This window comes from Manis javanica, chromosome 10 (genome assembly GCF_040802235.1).
Source record: "Manis javanica isolate MJ-LG chromosome 10, MJ_LKY, whole genome shotgun sequence".
Lineage (NCBI taxonomy): Eukaryota > Metazoa > Chordata > Mammalia > Pholidota > Manidae > Manis > Manis javanica.
In genome coordinates, this window is record NC_133165.1 from 95,091,169 (window position 1) to 95,114,199 (window position 23,031).

General features: G+C 39.6%; 1 protein-coding gene across 15 annotated transcripts in view; it reads right to left on the reverse strand.

Annotated features, from left to right (window-relative positions):
• The window catches only part of TMCC3 (transmembrane and coiled-coil domain family 3), a 252,829-nt gene that overhangs the window by 18,575 nt on the left and 211,223 nt on the right, over nt 1-23,031 (reverse strand). The window contains exon 1 of one of the 15 annotated variants that reach the window (XM_017663672.3): nt 13,816-14,785. The exons of the other annotated variants lie outside the window; for them this stretch is intronic. The gene's annotated coding sequence lies outside the window, so the exon portion shown is untranslated. Of the gene's footprint in view, nt 1-13,815; nt 14,786-23,031 lie in introns of those variants that run through there. 15 annotated transcript variants of the gene reach the window in all.

Sequence of the window (23,031 nt, forward strand, 5' to 3'; positions counted from 1 at the left end):
CCCCCCATGCCCAGATGGGATTGATTGTTTCCTTTGTGCTCTCCCCCAAATTTGCATTTACCCATTACAGTGCTTATTCTGCAACGTGTTTGTGTGACATTTGTTCCCCCACTATCTTGAGACCTCAAGGGAAAGAATGTCTAATAAGCCACCCGTGTCCTGCTCTACATTCTTCTTCAATAGGACCTTCGTCATCTGTTGCATGAATCAATGGTTGACAAACAGCCAACTGGGGCAACCAGTTACCCTTCATGTTTACATTCTTTCAGCTGCTCACAGTGAGGGCAAGAGCAGCCTGCAGTTGAATCTATTTTCAAGACAGACTGGACTGTGGACTGTTAATGGCATTTGATTCATGGAAAAGATCAAATATTCAGGAAATTGCTATGTCTCATGGCTCCCTGTGGCTCTAAGCAAAAACTGGTGACCAGTTACCAAATGATAAGTATAAAATCCACAGTGTACAGAAGATGCAGGTATAGTCCCTTCCTCCCTAAGTGACATTTTTCCCTCAGTTACCCTCATAACTGTTGCAGAAAACCCAGGTATCTGCTCCTTCTCACACATCCATTTTAACTCAATCCATTATTTATGATGGCGTAAGAAAGCAGGCTTGTATTGCACTAAATGAAAACCTTTTAAAAATAATGCATCTATTGTACCAGCAAGATGATCAAGTGTAGTGCCCTGTCCCTTAGGAAATCACAATTCAATAGAACGTGAACATGAAAATAAAGGAGTCATAAAGTCTAAGAAGACAATGACTTGTTTAAAGGGCAAAAGCAGGCCTTCAAGAAGACTGGTCCGAGAGAGGACAGGAGCTCAGCAATATAATTCAAATTTATTTAAAAAAGAGAAGCTACCAGCTAAGGACTTAATTAAATTAAACATCATAGAATTTTCTAATGCTTCACATACATTATTTTATGTTTTCCTTCCAAGAATCTGAGATTAGAAGTAATTACCCCTATTTTATGGATGGGAAAAATAAGTAACTTGTCTGAAATCATAAAGCTAGTTAGTGGCAGAGCTGTGATTCCAGCCGGCTCCAAGGTCTGGGCTCTAATAATAGCCTCATCTTTTATTGAGGATGCACATGCCAGACCTTTTACTAGGCATGAAAATGTTTCCCATACCCCTACAATCCCTAAAATTTAGTTTATTTACGTACATATAGTAGAGAAACGAGAAAGGCAAATACTAACAGCTTTAGACAGTTTTTGGTGCCACAAGGCAATTACTAGAGATGTTCCCAATTTGACATTAATAAGTAAGAGAAGAAACTAGCTTAAATCTACTATATCTTAAATGAAAAATGTGGGCCACGTCTGTTTTAACCACTATAATGATTCTCCACACCAGTGAAACATGCCAGCGTGCACATAATCTCCCTCTTCTGCCTAAAGCCCTAGTAGGTACTGTAATCATTAGCGGCTGTCACCAAGATGCAGTAAGAGAAGGCTTCCTTCTCCCAAGCCACAGCACTTTAAAAGCACCGATGCAGAGCTAGACTGTGTGGGTTCAAATTCCAGCTCTGACACATTAATTGTGTCACTGTGGGCAAGTTGCTTATTCTTTCTATGCCTCATCTGTAAAGTGGGGACAGCGGTATCTACTTCTCAGGGTGATGATGAGGATTAAATGCATTCATATTTGTGAAGTACTTGGAACAGGGCCTTGTACAGAGTAAGTGCTCTAAGGGTAGGCTATCATTTATTAAACACAACATACCCCAAATAGGTGGCAACTTCAGGAAGTCCAGAGCCAAGAACAATAATGCTGCTGTTATCACAATTAAGCTCTTCCAGGAGAAGCTGGTAATTGCCCACACCCACACCCAGTTCCTGGAATCCGCTGGCGGATGCATATGCATCTTGCAACAGACAGTTGGGAGGAGAAAAGACAATAAGGTCTCAAACACATACCAGGAGGTCCTGTAAAGATCAAATTTCAATAAAAAGGAAATGAATAGTAAAGATAATAATTTTTAAAAGATGCCTACCCACCCAAAAGAACACCTAGTATTTGAGTGATTTAATCTCACTTTTGAAAAGTTTCAGGACCTCAAATGACTAAATTTTAAAACCTCAATGTCTGGTCCTTAATTTTTTAAATGATTGTCACTAGTCTTCTATATTGCTATTTTCAGTAAAACTAGGACTCTAAGGCCCTATCTAACACTTCCCACCTGAGTATTTAAACAAAACAAGGGAAAATTGCATTTAAAAACTTACCTAATGATTATAACTTGCTACTGTCTCCAAAAAAGCCTCTTAAACTAATTCTTGAGGGTATGATATCATGGAAGCCTGGAAGCTCGTTTTTATAGAAAGTGTGTGTTCTTGGACCAGGCTATAGTTAATTCCATGACCTTATCTACCAGTGGCATCATTCTTTAATTTTATCCAGGTTCTCTCTGCTTCATCCCTTATTCAAAGTGTCACTGAATTCTGTTATTTCTTTGTCCAGTAATTTCCCTTTAGATTGACCTTCCTTGCTACTCCCCAGGTCCCTCTACCTGAATCCAGACCTCACTCCCCATCTCACCTACATAAAGGGCAGTAGTTAAACCAATTTTCAATGTTTTCAACTTTCTACTTCTTCAACCCAACCCACGGGAGCCCTCACACTGACCTTGCAAACGTCCACGTCCCCCATGTTGCAGCGCCGCCCAAGAGGTGCAACAGCTCCTCCTTTCACGAAGGAACTGGGTTCCTCCCCCAAGGAGTTTTTCCTATGCCAACTATCCAATATCTTCCTCCCTTCTACCCCCCACCAGACAGAGCTCAGCTCTGTGTGACACGGAATGCATTTCTGTTTTCTCTTTAACCTCAGTGTTTCCATCATTCCCTTTTGGACGTATCACTTCCAAGGCCTCTGTCTTATTCAAATCCTACCATCCCTTCAAGATTTCTTCCCTGAGGTCTTTCCTGCCATGTTACTTCTTCCCATTCTGATCCACCTGGGCTCCTATTAATGTGGCTGAATGGGATCCTACTTGTTCTATCTTGCTTGTTGGATTTTTAGGGTACTGAAAGTATTCATTTTTTTAGATGTCATATGACACTCAGCACAGAACTAGGAGTATCACTGAGTGGCAAGTACTGATTTATGAAACCAACTTCTGTAGGCCATAAAGCGGTATATTCCAAATTCTGGATGAGACCCACAGTAAGAAGTACATATTTACCAAGATACACATTCATATGTATGTGCATGTATATACACACATGTAATAGGAAGACAAGTTTATAAAATAATTTTATTACATGCAATGCAACTGTATTTAAAAAAAAGCACAGTTAGCTCATTTTTTGGACAATTGCATATTAGGAAATTATAACTAATTTTATTAGGGTATGTTAATTGTATTAAAAAGTCCTAGTTTCTATACATGTCAGAAACACACACACAAAAAGCAAATAAAAAACATTGTTACTAGTTAAATCTGGATAAGGTGGATGTGTACTTGCTGTACTAGCCTGTCTGATTTTTCATATAAAAATGTAAAATGATCCTCATCACTCATTAAATTCATTTCATGACCAACAAATGGGTTTCCATCCTGTTTGAAAAAGAGTGTTTTATTATTAGGAAGAAGATGAACCACTTGTTTCTATGTTTGCTGATTATATTTCAGGAGGCTCTACCATAACGATCAGTGCTCTGTGGTGACTTCCTGGCCGGTGGGTCAACAAAGGACTCAGTTCCCTATTGCTGTAAGCCCACTGATCTCTCCTTCCACATCCTTCCTGTGAAACTTTCTATGAATCACTCTTACCTTAGTAGGAAGGTATAATATCAAGGACTAGTTTAACACTTGCAGAGATCACAGAATGAGAACTTATCCTCAGACTTCTCATCCTAAGAAAGATCTTTAAAAGGACGAAGGCTTTAAAAGGACGATATCTGGGAACAGCAAGACTTCAAGATGATGCATAGAAACTGAACAGGTGAATGAAAACAAACACGTGCACTGGTTAAAACTTTCTCCCTTCCTTCTCTTTTAAGAAGTGGTCCTAATACAAGACTACTGAACAGAGTCACTAACACCTCATTTAAGTAACACTAAGAGGGAAGTGTTATAGATGAGTGAATGGAATTTCTAGAAAATTGAAGTTCTTGCCATTTAAGGGCCAACATTTTAAGTCTTGGCTGATGATGGATTTCTAAATTTCTAAATTCCCAAGCCTGCTTTCCTACTGACTGGAGTTATCCATATGACCAAGTTTGAATTGTGACACAGCATCGTGACCTCAGGAAGAAACTTGGACTAAATCGACTGGAGACCTATGGTCTATTAACTCTTGAGTCTTAGGTTCTTTTTTTGAGAAAATAAGGTGGCTGACTTTTACAACCTCTAAGGCCTTTGTAGCTCTTCTAACTTGACAATTCTGTCACTACGAAGTCTGTGAAGCTGGCATCCTTAAGCACATGCTCACGATCACAAACGGTTTGTTTACCGTTCCTTATGATGAGCCTTATTCACCAAAACGAAAACGCAGCAAAAAGCAGTTAAAAACCATACTGCAGCAAGTGAAAAGAATGAATTCTTAACACACAAGACAGATGAGCCTCAATAACATCAAACTTAATGAAAGAAACCACACACAAAAAGGTACTCCAGTGCTATGGAGGTCGGACAGTGCCGAGGAGCAGGGGTGGTGAAAATGGTCCACCAGAAGGGGGCACCAGGACATGCTGGGGTGCACACACAGGTAAAAATCAGATACTGTACTGCAAGTAATTCCTCAAAAAAGTGAAAAATAAACTTAGACAACAAAAACACAGGACCTGTCAAAATTACTACTTTATCTTTACAGTATCTATAACACTGCAGAGACTCAATGACTCAATGTTGATTAACATACAATATTGTTCAATATTAGCAGGAAAAGAACTTTAATTTCATTAGTGTGTCATTCATACTGCATTTTGCCAGCTCTTAAACTTTTTTAAAGTTTCCAAAACCTTTCATGATAGTAGCTAATAAATATTTGTTTTTAGTACTGGAATACAAAAGAGCAAATGCACAAAACACACACAAAAAAAGAGTAGACATCTGTATGGGATACTAGCAAGGCACTAATGTTAGTGGTGTAACTTAACTAAATACATCTGATTTAGACATAAAAAGATTTAACCTTAAATTCTGCAAAATGCAGCAAAATTCTAACTACCATATTGATGCACACTGCAAATGCCCTGGTTTGTTACATAATGCCTATTTAGAAAGCCAATATTTCTCAAAAGAGGCTGAATTTAACTAAAAGCACACAAAGTACAATTAGGGCTTACTTTACTTTAGACCAAATGTTTTTATGATAGTTTATGGAACCAATTAATTTAGGTTCCAAGCCAGACTCCCCAAATACAGAATTTCCCTTCAGAAGTGTTTTTTCTGAGCATCTTTTGTGAGCTAGGCAGTATGCTAAAAGCACTGGAGTGAGCACAATAAACTTTGCCCTCGGAGTTCACTATTTGGACAGGGAGACATAGAGAACTACATACTGTAGAAAAATGTAATAAGTACTATAAGGAAACAAAGAGGTGGAAATAAGTAATCAGAATGCTTCAGTGAGACACCTTCTAAGATAGTATTTGACTTGGACCTAGAAAAGGAGGCTCAAAAATCAGCCAATGGTGCATCCACAGTTGCATAAAGAATGTTTAGGAAGCTAAGAAAGTTTCTTGGGATATCTAGAATTTAGAATGACTAAATGAGTCATATCAAATCAGGGTATGATGAGGGCTGGGGCAAAAAAGAGGAGCAGGGCAAGTATTTCTAATGGGAGGTGGCAAGAGACGCTGAAGAACATAGATAGCCTGTGGCAGGCTCTGTAAACCAGGCTAGACTTGACAGTTTACTATGTATGCAGGGAAAGCCAGTTTTTAAAAAATAGGTGGGGAGTTTATTTTTAATCATAAAAATAAAATGATGAGAAATAGAGAAGTCAAAATATCAAAAAGAGCAGGGGAAGAAATCACCCATAAAACCTCCCCTTAAATATAGACACTATTTAGATCCTTATTAATTTTTTCCAAACACAGAACTGTGACTGTATTGTACACAGGGATTTTTGGGTTTGGTTCATGTGCTGTCACATTAAGAAGGATTCATTTAATGAATTTGTAGGATTTGGCCAATATATGCATGTACATTCTTACTGTATTGCCTACCAACACTGAGTGGGCCTTTGTCTGGCAGGCAGGGGTCATATAACCACACCTATTTTTTTTTTAAACATCATTTGAAGCTAACAACAACTGAGTTCTTACCTAAAATAATATTATCCATCACATGATAGAAAACCAGGCATTTTGCCTCATAAATGCATCATCAGTAATTTATTCCATCTCCACTCATCTCTTCTGGGGACCTGAAATGCTAAACAAATGCACAGCCCTCATCCTTTTTTATCAGAGGGCTCAACAGATGACAAAGGACAAAATTTTTAGTTAGGACAAAAGAATAGGCAGGAGTTAAAGATGACTTCCCTGAAAGGTACAACTCCTTTTGTTTCTTATTTATGGATTGAAAAGTGAAATCCTTGAATGTATACCACAATCATATTATCCTCATTCTCAGTCATAGTTACAGAAGATATACCAGATTCTCCTGGTGATAGGAAAGCACCTCAGAACACCTATCTCTACTATATATTATGACTCACATTCAGTTTAAAAATTATTTAAATCCAAATTATATTAATAAAAGGATAAAAAAAAGACGTATGAAGGATAGAAAGCAATCTGGGAAAGTTTCAATGCCAGATGCTTTTCTTTCTCTTTACTTGGAATTGTAATAAACCAAGTCATGGGTCTATAGCAGGTTTAGAGCCCTAAGTTTCCGACCAGACTTCAAGAACTCTCAGACAGGAACACCTGCTCTGACCTTATAACAGGACTGCCAATGTGCAGAATTACTGTTGGAAAACAAATTAATTTTATGCCCAATTGGAAGAAAGCCTTTCTTAAGAGCCTTTACTCATGCTCAGGTAGCCAAGATAGATGAACAATGGGGTTTTCTTTTTGTCTTATGTTGGAAAAGCTGATGATCTTAATAAGACTCCAAGGGCTGCTAACCATATAATAGTATTTCAGTATGGTACACTTCATTAAATTGATGCAGTCCACCTACTCTATTCAGAATTTCAAAATGTTAAAGGACCATCTGTTCAAGATTCACCAACTGAGAACAGTATGAAATCCCATTCAGCCCAAGATACTACCCTGAATTTGATGAATTGAAATTTCTTTCATTTCTTCTATACTTGATGATGCCTCTGATGTCATACATTCTTTAGATGCTGTTATAACTGAGGTTTTATTAGTAAGCCCATTGTAAATGTATCTGTAAGCACAACAGTCTCTGTGTCAGAGAAAAACTTTGCTCAATTGCTTTTCATCCTTGATAAACATGTAGTGAACATATATTTCATATTACAAGACTGACTAAATGTGTTCAATCATATCAAATCAGAGACAGAAGTATGTTTATTTTATTAAGGGGCACATCCTTCAAAGGAACCAAACTTTATACATAAACAGTGGGAAAGCGACAAACATAATTAGGCAAGACTTAAATGACAAGCAGATTTGAACATCATCATTTATTTTCCACTTATATAGCAGCATCTTTCATCAAAAATTTCAATCTGTCTTGCCAAATGTTCTTGTCTCAACCTGGAATAGGATTATCTACAGTGTTACAAGTGCATTATGAATTTCACACTGAACAACTGACAGGCATTCAGTCTTTAGGACTCATTGCTAGTATTTACTTCCTCCTTGCCTCTCACATCACCAAGTTCTCTTTTGTAATATTCCTCCCAACACCTAACGCTTCCTTTCTTTCCAACACTTGATACCTGCATGTCTAGGTCTTTCATACTTCATATCTGGACCCCTGCAAGGATCTTCTTACTCATCTCCCTGTCTTCAGGCTGCCCCCTCAGTGGTCACCACACAGGCTGTCCACAGGATGAGGTCTAAACTCCATTAGCAGGAAATCAAGGTCCTCCACGTCTTGACCCAAACCTGTCCCTCTCCAGATTTTGCACTCACACTCTTACACCAATGGCCTGAACGAGGTGAACTTCGACCAGATCAAGAACAACATGCCTGGAGCATTTCTATCAGCTCCTCTCACCTTTGCTCATGTGCTCCCCTGATGCCCGCAGTCTTGCCACCCTTCCATCTCCAGCACAGATTCAGCGCCTGCTATGTGACCATCAGCATGACAGAGGTTGACCCTATTTTGTCTCTAATCCTCACCCCAATTCTACAAATTATGTCCAGTCTGTCATGGTGAGTATCAAAGAAATCAAAGACTTTGAAAAGGTAGCTAGTGATGAGCCAGAGTTCAAACTCAGGCCTCATTCCATAGCTTATATTCTTTCTAAAACTGCAGGCTTCCTGGAATACCACCCCCAACTCCATATTTACCAAACCATGGGGGTTCCTGCAGAATCTGGTTCAATTTAACCTTTTCCACAGAAGTCGCTGTCTTATAATCTCCAATCTAATAATCAGTGCTTACTCAGAACTGCTACTCTTACTGAGTCCTTCCTGCTGTACTAAATCCTTTTATTACCTTATATTATTAATTACCTTATTCTTTTTCCCCCTTTTTTTGCAGTCTTATGGCCTCACATTGTGTGTTTGAACACAGGAGACACTCAATGGTCTTATAATTGAGTCATTTGTACTTTGATATTATTTCCCATGGATAAAATTCCTACCAGGGAGGATAATTTTGGTAACTAAATAAAAGATGTTCAATAATAAGTGTTGAGCCCACAAACTGGAAAGATCAGAGGACAAGGCTAATTTGGTGGCTTAAAAATGTTATCAAGGACCCAAGCTCTTTCCATTTCCTCACCCCACCCCCTTCAGGACATCTGCTTAGTCCCTCACAGAGGCAAAAGAACTAATGCAGTTCTAGGAACCACATGTAGTTAAATTTCTGGCTATAGACAAATACACTGCTCTTCTTTCATATTTTATTAAGGAGGAAAACATTTTCCAGAAACCCCTCAGCAGATTTCCCCTTAGGTCCTTTTGGCCAGGACTGAGTCATATGTCCATGTACTAGTTGCAAGGGAGGCTGTAGATGAAGTATCTAATATTTTCAGCCTCTATTGCAGGAGTTAACTCAGCCAGCCAGGTAGAAAGGGGAAGAAAATGGTGCTTGAATAGGCAACCAATAGTGTTTGAAAACTGTTAGATAAATATTAATGCAATGATAAACTCTGTGTAATGAAACTCCTCCACATCCAAACAAATGAATTATCATCCAAAAGCTTTGCTAATCAGGTTTGCTAATGCCACTCCAAGAGAGTGCTGCTTGCAGTAGAGGGAGGAGAGACCAGAATTGGAGTCTCCCAGTTCTTCAGCCAATGAACTGTAAATGTGTTCCTGTTCCTCAGAAATCTAAATATCACAATCTCTTCCACCATCATGACCATCACAAGGAAGGGAGGCCAAGCAGGAAACCAGCCCTTTTGAGCTTCCCTATGGTTCTCCAAATACCTTAATATAGGCAAAAATTTCAAGAGAGTTAAAAACCAGAAGTGGATGTGAGGGCATTTATAAGCCTTGGCCTTTTTCTATTTATTCTTCTTTGCTGCTTCTAATAGGAGAGTCTGCCTTATAGCACCACCACCACCACCACCACCATCTGTTTCCAATTCTGGAATCAATGTAGACATCTATCAATGGAGAACCACTTAAGAAAATTCAAGTACACTGGAAAACAATGCAGCCACTAAAATGTTGGATCTGAACTAGTGACCACGGGAAGTTTTCCAAACTAAACTGTTCAGGGAGAAAAGCAAGATGCAGAGCTGTATGTACATATACTCATTTGTGCTTTATAATATATTTTAAAACAGGGTGGGATTTATATAAATGTATTGAAGTGTACTCTATTTGTATGGAAATTTCTAGAAAGATATCTTAGGAATTGTAGATGGTAGTTTCTATTGGGGAACAGGACTAGGAATCTGTGGACTGAGTACCTTTAGTTTTATATATTTTTTTGGTATAGTTTGTTTTTATCCACCTTGTTATTTTTCTATTTTTAAAAGAGTCCCCACTGTCTGCATCTTCAAAATGAGACTAATACCCAAATGCCTTCAAAATTAGTATATTCAAGATACTTTATTTCCTCTTAGGCCCTAAAATTTTACTAATAGCAGCAAAATAATGGGCCTCAATTCAGCATAGTAAGCATTTTTGTAACTCTAAACTAACTTGATGATTTAGTTTATGCAATTAGTTTTAGAAAAACTCCCTGCTTTAAAAAGGGCTTTTAACTGCAACTTTCCAAGTAAAACCATGCATTAAAAGGTAGTTCTAAAAATTTTATTATGGAACTAAGCTGGAATTACCAAGTCATAAATTTGAGATTTCAAATGGAAATCTCATTTTAAAAATATTATACAGATGTTAACATTCTTCTTACAGAACTCTTCACAAAATACCTACCATCTCTTCAAGGGGCCATTGCTACTGAAACATTTCCATTAAAAACTTGGTTTTCTAATGCTCACAGCTTTGTATCTGTATTTTGTGGGAAATGATGTTTCCAATACAAGCTCTTCACTGAGAACACCACAGGAGCAAATGATGGCCATGTGTGATCGGCACACACACACACACACACACACACACACATATACCACATCCATGGTGGCTGGCTGCAGAGTCTGAGTCTATCTACTGATTGCATATAGCTCATGTGACTCCTGAGGATGAGACTCTTTTATTTGTGATTCTCAGGTTTTAAAGTTTGGTTTTGCCTTTCAAAAATGGTTTCTGTAATAACAACTACAAAAAGCAATAAAACTATATCCTTGTGCAGGGGGGCCATCAGGTGAGAATTCGGGGATCAACAGAGGTGAGGCTCAGAACCTCACCCTCCCCTGCTTTGAGAGAAATCTTCTGCATCCGTGGATGTTTTGCTGCCCTTGTCTAGCCTGGATTAATACTTAGTCCATAGGCACACACCTGATCATCTGATCATCTACATTTGCCCTCTTACAGCACTAAACTATGTTTTCTACCTTTATCTTGCATCTACCTACCACTTCAGCATTTTATTAAAAATAAAAATAATAATAATAATAAAGGGAGAAATGTGGGATCCACATATAAATCAAGTACAAAAATCAAATGAATATTCATATTTGACCTGATTGTTTATAGGCCATAATGCGTGATCAAAACCGAAAGTTTCTGCGATGAATGCCCTTGTACTGTTCACCATGTAAGAATTTATTCACTATGTAAGAATTCGTTCACCATGTAAGAACTTGTTCGTTATGCTTCAGAAGATTGGAGACTGACGAGAATTAGACTTGAGATGGATTAATGATTGTACATTGAGCATTGACCCCCCTATACTGAATTTTATTGTTGTTAACAACCATTTGATCAATAAATATGAGAGATGCCCTCTCAAAAAAAAAAAAAGAAACTATATCCTTCAGGTTGAAGTTTCTCAGAAGCCAAAAAATAACTATTTTCATGTAAAAAACGTTTTTGATGGTTCTAGGATTTATTTATAAACACAGCAATACTGAAATCAGATTACAAAATATATTTGAAATGTTTGCATTTAATGAATTCTTAAAATATTAACAATTGACCTTTCAATGTGCATCTGCCCTAGAGATCCAAAAATTACATTTCTAGGAAGAAGTACTCAAGTTTGGAGAGTGAAAAAAACAGTCATAGCAGCAATGTTCACAACAGAAAACAACAACTACCACCCAGAAATAATCCAAAGGTCTCGAGGCAATAGAATGGACATATATACATTGTGTGTATTTGTACAGTGTAACGAAATGAACCATAGCTACAAGAATTAAAATAGATAAAGTTTAAAAGAAGCAAGTTAAGAACACAAGAGGTATGAATTCTACTTTATAAAGATCGCAAACTCTTGTTTAGGTATAAACAAGGTGATAGAATGACAGAGAGAAAGCAAGGGAATGGTTAACACAAACTTTATAGGACAGCATGACCTCATTGGGGTGGGGAGGCTGGTGATACAAGGATATGCAATCAGGGAAAAGGTAACAGGGTCAAGTTTGATTTCTTACCCTGGGTTTCATGTGCAAGGGTATTTCACATTTTTTAAGTGATGTATCTTCTACATGTAATATTTTATAATTTATAAACATTTAAAAAGTAAAAATCATGGAATAGTTACACAGCAAAATTAAGTGTGAGTGTGCAAGTTATGATGAATAACATCTTTAATCCTATTGTTCTTTTTCTGGCTCTGTACTTAACTCTTTTGGTAATAAGGTTAAAATCTAAATTTGAGGCCCATTTAATTGTGAGCAGGAATCAAAGGCTCTCAGGCCACCCCCTGCAACAGGTCCTGATTTAGTATTCCTAGGTCATCCTCCCCACAGGTTCACACCCAGGAACAGGAAAGATAGTCAAGAGAGCCCTCAAATTTCCCCCAGGCTACAGATTAACTCCCAGGCAACCTGCAAACCACCCTTGTCTGCATTTAGGCAACCCATTCCTCCAGGGTTAGCAGGAAGACGAAGAGCTGGGAGGGGCCAGCCAGCAGAAGGCTTCTCCAGAGGAGCAGGACAGCCAGCAGCTGGCAAGAAGAGACCCTCCTCCTCTTCCATCCTTCTGAGCAGCCTCACATCGAAGGCTACTGTAGCTGTTTCCCAAGCAGAGCTCTAGAAGCCTGGGTGGCAGTTCTTCCCGTTCATCCCAACTGAAACCGGGCACAACAATCTGTCAACTGTTGCGCTCACAACACTACAAGGCTATTTAGATGCTTTGCTGTTAGAATGGGCCTTCCCATTTTTTTTATTAGCAGAAATTTAATCTGCAAGATGCAAAGGATCAAACAATAAGTAGAAAACTCTTCCAACTCCTCCACTTCTAACTGTTTCAGTTTCTAAAGGCTGGAGATCATTACCAACAAAAAGCCCACCTTTGTGACATTTATACAAGCCTGTGATCCAGAGTTGGGGAAAAATTACTTGAATAAATGTGTTCAAATATTTTAATGTCCCAGAAATGAAAGACAGATTGTTATTTATTTTGCAGCAATATACAGAAGTCTCCCATGATGCAGACACACCCACACAGCCAGCATATTTCCTATGAGGTCAAGCAGCTCACACAGGCAGAATTCAGGCGAGATGGAACCTTCACTGCCCCAGAGGAAGCCCTGCATCTGTCCCCATGGGGTGTCTGAGGATGCTGGGAGGAGCCCTGATTCTTCCCATGCACACTACGTTTCTCCACAGCTGTGTCCTCTCCTAGCTCACAGCAGGGAGGTAGGCACCACAATCTTTCAGACTCTGTCCCACAAAGTCAACTTTATGGAGCCTGCAGTTTCCAAGGGAGGAATCAAAGATATCCACTTGCCAAAGGACCAGGTGTTAAAGTACAAAGTTAGCTTCCAACTCAGTCTGGTTAGATCCAGGATTACTTTCAAATTGACAGGGAAGAAATGGATTGTTTCCAGACAGCAGTGGGCACACGCAAACCCAGCTATCTGTTCACCTCTTAAATCACATACATTAGAGTTATGTTTTTAAAGGACCAAACATTAAGGAGCTGGTAGCTCATTAGAAGTTTAGGTAGTTTAAATACCCAGAAAGCTGCTGAGAAATCAGGGAGGGATTTGGGGTAAGCACAAAGACAACTATTAAGAGAACAAAGACAATTTGAGTCTCCTTCGAGTATCTCATAGAATATCAATGACCACAAAGCTCTACAATACATATTTGCACAGTCTGGTTGAAACTGGAGTACTGTGAAGAGACTTACCAAACACCACACAACAAATCAGGTTGCAGACCAGGATCGCCAACCAGCTCACTCTCCTGCCCGAGGCATTTGAGTCTGGCAGGAGGGCAGGCTAGACTCTAGCAGCACCCACCATATGACTCACCCTGGACTTTGGAGATACTGCTCACATATCTCTGAGTATTCCTGTGTTTGTCTCAGAGAAACTCCACGCCCTGCACTGTAACCAATACAACTGCCAGCAATAACAGACTGTGTTCAACCCACTGCCCAACAAATGGGCTCTTTGTGCTGCCAGCAGAAGAGATACACATTCTGTACCTTTGCAGAGAGGCACACTAGAAAGGACTCTTGTTATCACACAACTCTAGGATTGCAAGAGAACCATAGAGGGTGTTCAGTCTAGCACTCCCTACTCACGGAATAGGAAGTGGCTGAACTCAACAAACTCTGGTTGGGCTGAGCCAATGCAAAGCAGTGAACTGAGCATGGAAAGCCCCGGGATGAATGAAGGCAGAGTGAGCAGCAAGCGCACCTAGGGAAGGGCAGGGGCTCAAAGGCAGTGAGTCAAGTCAGGAGATTTTGCCCTCTGTTGCTTCTTTCATGAGACAGATTCTCATGGTGCCTTTGCGTGTCAGGCGCAGTGGGATGTGCTGGAGTTGCAAGGGGCACAGACATTCTATCCTCTCCCACCCGCCAGCCTGGTGGTGAGGGGACAATGACAGCCACTGATGAGTGCCATGAGAGGTGGACTGGGAACTACAAGGCAGCACTTAGAGAGGCGGCAGTGAAGAGGAAAGGGGGAGGGGACAAGGTTGGTATAAGGCAGGAAGAAAAAAGTTCTCAGAAAAGCACTTAAGGTAAAGTGAGTTGTGAACCAGTCAGGCAGCAGGTAAGGGCTTGGAGGACAGTGCGAGGCAAAGAAGGCTGAGAACTGTGTCAGCAGACAGGGATCAGACCTGGAGGGTTCCAGTTAAATCATGCTAAGGTGTTTGGATTTCACCGGAGGGGCTGTGTGGCAGCCACTCAAGGGATTAGGATGTTAGGATGGTCAGATCTCATTTCAGACAAGTCCCGAGGAAGCAGAAGAGAAAACGCATTTTGATGGAAGACTGGAGTCTGCTATAGTAACCTAGGGCGACCGTGGGTGAAGGTTGATGCAGGCTGGCAGGCAGAAGGTGAGAACAGCATCTGAAGGACAGAAAGCAGGCAGCATCCGAAGGACGTGACACCACTTGGATGTGGGGATGAAGAGGAGACGTCTAGGAAAACCCCACTCCTGTTTCATGCCTTCTGGTGACTGGTAAGATCATTCACAAGCTAGACAACTGATAGGAGGCAGGAGGGAGAGGTTTGGGATAGAGGAGGATTCAGCTTCAGAGATGATGAATTTAAGGTTTCTGAGGAACATTTCAATATAGAAGTCCAGGCAAACACTCAAAGAGAGAAAAGGGCTAAAGAAACAGAACTGGAGCCCAAGGTAACAGTCCCTTCAGGCAATTTACTGAGGGGATATGCACAGACTTTAAGGTCAGGCAGACCTGATCAAACCCCAGCTCTGCCATTTACTGGCTTATGACCCTGGGCAAGTAAATTAATCTTTTGGGGACTCTAATTTTGAGTACCAGCCCCTATAACAGATTACAAGCTTTCTTGCTGTCAGTCATTTGTCTTTAAATCTCCTTGGACCTTATTTAAATGAACAGATTCTCAAATACCTGTGTGCCATAAGTCATGTGAAAAACTCAGACTAGAATGGTCTAGGGGACCAGGAGTTTCTGCTCTTGTCATTAAATAGCTGATGCAAAGATCTCAAAACAGAGCGGTTTAAGTGGTATTGATTTAATTCTATGTTGTAGAGTGCATTGGGGGAGGAAAAATAGTGGGGTTTGGACAAGAGAATTCTGACAGTCTAATAAAGCCTAGTCAAAGTAAGAGAACTTTACTCTTTGCATAAAATGATACTGTAGCATTTGAAAGGAAGCATGTCTACCAAAATTAATATTGCATTAGTCTCTATCCTCTGGCTCAGTTCAAGTAAAGGTCTTAAATAAATGTTAAACAATGAGTTCTAGCAAATGGATCTTGCCTCAAACCACATGTTAAATCAACATCATATTTTTTATGTAATATAAACTTTCTTTGCTAAGTTCACTTTGCTTGTTATACTTATAACCCTTAAAATGAACGTTTTAAAACTACAATAAGATTTAAAATCAGACTGCACACTGAGGTATACGGAATTCAGATCCACATAGCCAAGCCTGTTCATTTTTCTTCTGCTTTGCCTTCAAATTTGGGCTCCCATTTGTCTTACCTATTTTTATAGCTGCCTTCCTGGTCTGAAAATATCTTGGTCACTGGGTATTTTATTTCAGCTCCAACTTTTGATAAAACACATTCAAAATCACCTCTTTCTTCCTTCCCGATCCTTCCCTGGTAGCTTCATATATTTCCATTCTTTCATCCACAGCCCAGTTCAGCATACCTATTTCATAACCTGCATCTCTGTCATATATATCTCAAAAGAAAAACTCAAGTCTCTAATATAAAATTGTTTCACAATTGTCTCAAAGCCTTCAAGCCATTTTGCTCAATACAGTCTTTTATTTTTATTTTTATTTTTTTGGTATCATTAATCTACAATTACATGAGGAACATTATGTTTACTTCAATAGAGTTTTGATTAAACACAGAGGATACTTCAGTTCACAGCTATCGTCTTCAGGACTTGTTTTATTCATGTGTATCTTCAAGCCGGCAATGTGCGGTGTGGCTCAAGCATGACTGGGTCAAGAGACTCTAAGTCTCAAGGAAGGACATGTACCCCCTCTCCCCTACATACTGAGTTTTAATGTTAGGTCCTTACTGCTCCAGATTGTCTGGATTCTAGATGGCTCCATTTAAAACACACAATACACTTGCCCATCCCTCTTAGCCAGGCTTTAAGATTTTGACTCTCACTGAAATACAGACTCTCAAGATACCTTCAAATTCTTCCCTCCCTTGGATAGATTGAAACTTCCCAGACTTGAATAAATGCAACTAATTTTCTTTGTCTATAACATCTTCTCCTATCTTGGGGCCAGTAGAGTCAAAACAAAGACCAATAGATGGCCAGATTAGACGGCATCTGCCACTAAACCATCTGCCACTAAGCAACATCCCTAAGCCACCTGACTCCTGAACCACATTAGTTATCCCTCAGACACAGGGAGATGCATAGTCTGAGTGAGAGACTACTGAGACATAATTCTTTCAATTTAAACATTACTTTGATACACACACACATGCAAACACAAATCTACAGCATGCTTCACACTAGAGGTGTTTAAAATGAAGAGCATTTCATCACCACAATGCTTCATCCCAAACTGCCCTATGGCATCCATCAAAGGAGCAGGTCACATCCAAGAAACCATTACCCTGGTCTATGGCATGATTTTCTATCACATTATACTCCAGGGTTGTCTTACTTTCTTCAGAACCCAGTTCAGGTTCTGCGACCTTGTGTGACCCAAAGCATGCTCCTTGCAAATTCAGGGTTAGCTACTTGCTTTATCAAACCATTCCCTATTCTCTTCTCCCTCTAAACACCTTAGATACCTTTCATACTTTTCTTTCTTATGAAATATCTCATGTAATTCCTTCAACCAGGGCCCTGAACTGAGACTCAAGTCTGTTTAAGTAGACAGGAGAGTTAGCTGCTTACCTGTTACCCAAGAATCAACAAAAGCAGGAAAGTCTTCTGAAAATAAAAGATTTCCCCAGTAAACTGGTGCAACCCCTTTGAAGAACATTTTGTCCCCATCTCATCTTTAAAAGACACACACCCCTTGACCCAACAATTCTACTTTTAGAAATTTATCCATATATGGTTACAGAACAGAGATGTAGAAAAATAAAATATTCAATACAGTACTACAAAGCAAAATAAACATGGAAAAAAATAATCTCCCTAGAGGGGACTTAAATTACATATCAACAGGAGACTTGTTAAATAAACAATAGATTTACACATTTTATGCAAAAGACGTTTCTGTAAAGATACATGAGAAACATAACAGTGCTTATTTCTGGGAATAAAGATGAGTAGTTGAAAGGAAACACTTCATTTTTTACCTTATGGCCTTCCGTACCACAGGATTTTCTTTTTCTATGACCTTGCACTTTTTAGCTAGTTAACAGGAAAAAAGTGAACCTTCATAATTTAAATTCATGTGGATGATCTAACTAAACTCCTCATTTCTCAATGTTATTTAATCTTTGCTAAACAGGAACACAAACAGAAACTCCAGGGACATACACCGAAACATATTTGCTCCAATAGTTAATGATTTTATCATGAAGTTTTTATTTATCATTTATCATTTAGGAATCCTTGTCTTAGTCTCAGAAGATCAGTTTTCTTTTCTCTAAGGCACCTGTGGTATGCGTCACAGACTTCTATAAGCCAAGTGTTCTATTTAACCCCACCTTGTGCTGAACATGTGCTTATACTTAAAGTTAGTTTTACTATGAAAATTGGGGTGAGACTGGGAGAAGAGGGGAGGAGCCCACAACCTTTGTCAAAACCTTAAACACACACACACACACACACACACACACACACACACACACTCCTTCAAGTTAAAATAAATAAAAAGACTGATGCTGTAGAGAAAATGAAAGTTCCTATGGGCAGGATTCTCACCTGACCCTGGTCAGCTTGCTCACTGCACACGTGTGGGTAATACTTGTTACTGACTCTATATAAAGAGCTCTGCCCAGTACTCTGGGCTGCTGTGCGGCTGCACAGCTGCAGGAGAGCAGAGACTGGAGTGGTGGCAGCGCCAAGGACAGAGACTGAGAGGGCTGTGGAGGCAGAGAGGCCCAGAGGCAGAGACCAGCATGCTGCATGCAGACTTGCTCTGAGTGGATGGGATTCTAGTGATTGACCTGCCACCATGGGAATAAAGTTGTGTATAAACCCTTTCATCCCAAGAATATTCCACTGTCATTTTCAGTCTCACCACATCAAGAGTGAACTTGCCCGAAGCTGAAACCCATTGGCAAGACAGATGCCCAGGTCCTGTATAGGACTTAACTGAATCTTCGGGTCCAGAAGTCCAATCTATTTTTTAACAAACTCCCCCGGTAATTCCTGTGTTGCTGGTGGTGCCTCACACACTGCAGAAGTAACTATGCTTAGCAAACACTGTATCTTATCCAAAGGAGAAAACACAGCATAGAGTAGAAAATTCAGTGAACAAAGGTGTCTACCACTGCAAGACTCCAAGAGTTTAAAACAAATAACTTTAAAAACACTGATAGGTTTTGGAGCAGGCACTGATTATAAACAGAACCCTGGAGGCCCTCCCATTAATGCAACTATTGAGGGGGTCAAGACAGTATGTGGAAGAGCCACCTTTGGGGCTGGGAGGGGCTCCAATAGTGTAGACTAGTGTTTCTCAAACTGTGTCTGCAAACCCCCAATTCCCAGGCTCTGCCTAGACCAAGGTTCAGGGGTGGAACCTGGGGATCTGCATTAGGCAGGCTCTTTCTCCCTCCCACAACAACCCGTTCTCCTGCTCAAATAAATTTTGATGACTACTGAGCCAGTCTGATATTTCCTGAACATCTGGTTGTAAGACTATCTGGGGTCCCTACTATCCTAGCCCTTCCCCAGACCTAGTGAATCAGAGTATCTAACAGAGGTTTTGTGTGTTAAACCAGTGCCCCAGGATAATCTTATAAACAGAAGTCTGGGAAACACCAATTCAAGTCAAACTTATTTTAAGATAAGGAAACCAAGGCCCACACAGTTAAATAATTTTCCCAAGGACTTAATAGCTAGGACATCAGAAACCCGGTAAGCTAACTCTACCTCTTATACCAATACTACTTATGTTTATCATGAGTATCTATGAAGTTTCTGATTCACCATGATAAGGCTATGAGTAGTGACTAATGAAGTCTGAATCCAAAGGGCATGTCAGAATGGATGCTGTAGGGCTGTCCAACATCCACCTGCCTCTCTGACTCCCTTCACTTTCAATATCAGGATGAGGAGAAATACAAAAATGTATATAAAAAATATATATATAAGAAATACAAAACTGCACATCCAACAGAAAAATACAGCCGCCGCATTTATAACCAGATGAGGATGATTCAAAGTCCTCAGATCTCGCTCTTTCTTTGTCAAATATTAGAATCTTTTGTAAAAGAACTCTAATAATCACACACTTTCAATTATAGCATCAGCCTGCACCTTGCTGTTGGGAATGAGATGGGGATGGCTCCTACAGAAATTCCACAACCTTGCCCTGGAACCAGTAATCTCTGAATCCATCAACGAGAAACATGGATGAGGAATGAAACCCCCAGCTTGGAAAGCTCACAGCAAGCTTTAATTCAGGGAGAGTTCAATCAAGTTATAATTGCCTCTAATTGGCCCTCCCACACGGTCTCACAATTTACAGCTATAATCAGTTCCACAAAGAATGTGTTAAATTTTTTCTCTACCTTAGAAATCAGAATCATCTCCAGTTAGGTTCTTATCATTGCAGTTTTGAAATTTTTTTAACATACAAAGATATAAAAAAGATGAATGAATGAATAAAAAAAAACAAAGATGCAGACAGATCTTTTGGAAATAAGTACTGATCCCTATGACCTAATGAGAACCCAGTGGGATTCAAATTTGAAATGGAGACTGATGCCAACTCTGGAAACCTTTCCATTCCAGAGCATATGATCCTAAAAACACATTCATCTGGTCAGACATTTTCCACACTCTGATTTTTATCTTTTTTGGCATGCTTGACTCTCCTCTAATAAAGTCACAACCCTTTGTTGCCATGGAACCCAATCAGACATGGAGCCTGTTACTATGACTTCCCTGCAGATCTAAAAAAAGACCTAGTGACCAAGAGAACAGCTCTTTCTTTAAAAAAATAATTTCTAAGGCAAAGAGGTTCCAAAAAGGACCCAACCCTTTTATATCCTTTGAAGTATATAAGCTTTCACGCAGGCCAACTTGAACTCTTGAGCCAAAGCTAGCTAGTGTTTTTCAAAAATTTTTCAGCTGGGATATTCCAAAGAAGATGATTTTATAAATAAGTACCTGGCAAAAAGGGTAAAAATGTTCTTAGGATTTCTTCCTTTTCTTAAAAAATTCTAGGCAAGCTTCCTGAAAACTGAGTAGCTGTTTAGCAAACATATGTCAATCAGCAGCTACCAAATTGCAATATTCATTTCCACCAATACTTAATTTTTGCCAAAAGCTCATTATTCCTCTGTAAAGAAAAGATAAGCTAAACAGTACAATCGACCCTGTGTTCTGTCATATTTGGAGCTGGACTAAACCTGTAGAGAAAAAAATCTGAGACTAATAGCAGAGCTACTCAGGGAAAGAGAATTAACATTTGTTGAGTGCCTACCATGAGCCGGGCACTTTCACCGTATCTCTGTTTTGCAGATGAGGTACCCAATCACTCAGAGAGATTAACTAGCTTGCTCAAGCTGCCATGCTGGAGTGCTTGGTGTCTGGCTCCCAAAGCCAGTCATTCATTTGAAACAACACTTATTTCTGGCCTCACAGCTGCATGCATTTTGTTAGGCTTCTTGTTCTTTATGATAGAATTCACAGCCTGTAAAGCCTGTCTATAAAGAAGGTATGGTGTCTATCTTTACTGGCACAAGGGGCCAGTTCTGGCTGCACCCACTTATAATAACTACCATATTTGCTTAGTAGCAGCCAATCCTTTGGAGAATCATGAGTTAAGTCCTGGCCACTTACCTAAGATGACATGGGGCCAGACACCTATTCCATTCCTCAAAAGGTGAGCCGCTGACATGGCCTTGCAAGCCTGGACTCTGCAGTGCGCAGGCCCATGAGGCTCTAGGTGTCTATTCTTATGCAATTTCAGCAATGAATTAAAAGCCAAGGCATGCAGACTCACAACAATTATTCTATCTAACCCTGGGTACCCAGCTTCAAGAAATGATCACTAAGAAGGAATATGGTAAAGCATGGAAATTAAATTACTATACCAACCCTTCAGCTAAAGATATTTCACCTATTTTCTTTTGTGATGAATACAACTACTTTTCATTAAAAGAAACTTCAAAACCAACACAAAACCACAATGAGATAGCACTTTACACCCCCTAGGACAGTTGTCATCAAAAGACAGATAACAGCAAGTACTGGCAAAGATGGAGAAATCATAACGTTCATAAACTGCTGGTGGGAATGTAAAGTGGTTCATAAACTGCTGTGGAAAATACTCTGGCAGTTCCTCAAAAACTACACACAGAACTACGACCCAGCAATTCAACTTCTAGGAACACACCCAAGAGAACTGAAAACATACGCCTATGCAAAAACTTGTACACAAATGTTTATAGCAGCAGTAAGCATACAGCCAAAAAGTGGAACAACCCAAGGGCCCATCAACTGATGAATGGATAAATAAATGTGGTATATCCATACAATGGAATATTATTTGACAAGAAGAAATGAAGTACTGACATGCTACAACAGGGATGAACCTTGAAAACATGAGGTGATTGAAAGAAGCCAGACACAAAAGACCACATTATGCCTGATTCCACTTATAGAAAATGTCCAGAACAGGTAAATCCATAGTAACAGAAAGAAAATTAGTGGTTGTCTTGGCCTGGGGATTTTGGGAGGGAGGAAATGGAGAGTGGTTGCTAATGGGTATGGAATTTCTTTTGGGGCTGATGAAAATGTTCTAAAATTGATTGTGATAGTAATTGCATAACTGTGTGAATATACTGAAACCCATTAAAATGTGTACTTTGAATGGGTGAACTGTGTGGCATCTGAATTATATCTCAATAAAGTTATTAAAAAATAAAAAAGGAAAAACATCATAAATCTTTTTTTTTTTTTGGTATTTTGGTTGTACCACTAAAAATTAGCCCAACCTTATAAGACAGCCTGACCTTAGACAAGTTACTTTGTCTCTGGAGTCTCAGTGCCTTGTTAAGCAAACAAAGCCTGTGCCTGAACCAGATACTTCCTTCCAGCCCCCATGAGGCAAAGAAATCTGCTACTTTTTATGTGAGGGTAAAACCCCTTGGATGAAAACCTGGAAGGTAGTTGTCTTGCCAAAGGGTTTCAGCCCTGGACAAGTTTACTATGGATTCAATGAGACCAAAAAAATGACAGTGGAACATTCTTGGGATGAAAGGGTTTATACTCAACTTTATTCCCACGGTGGC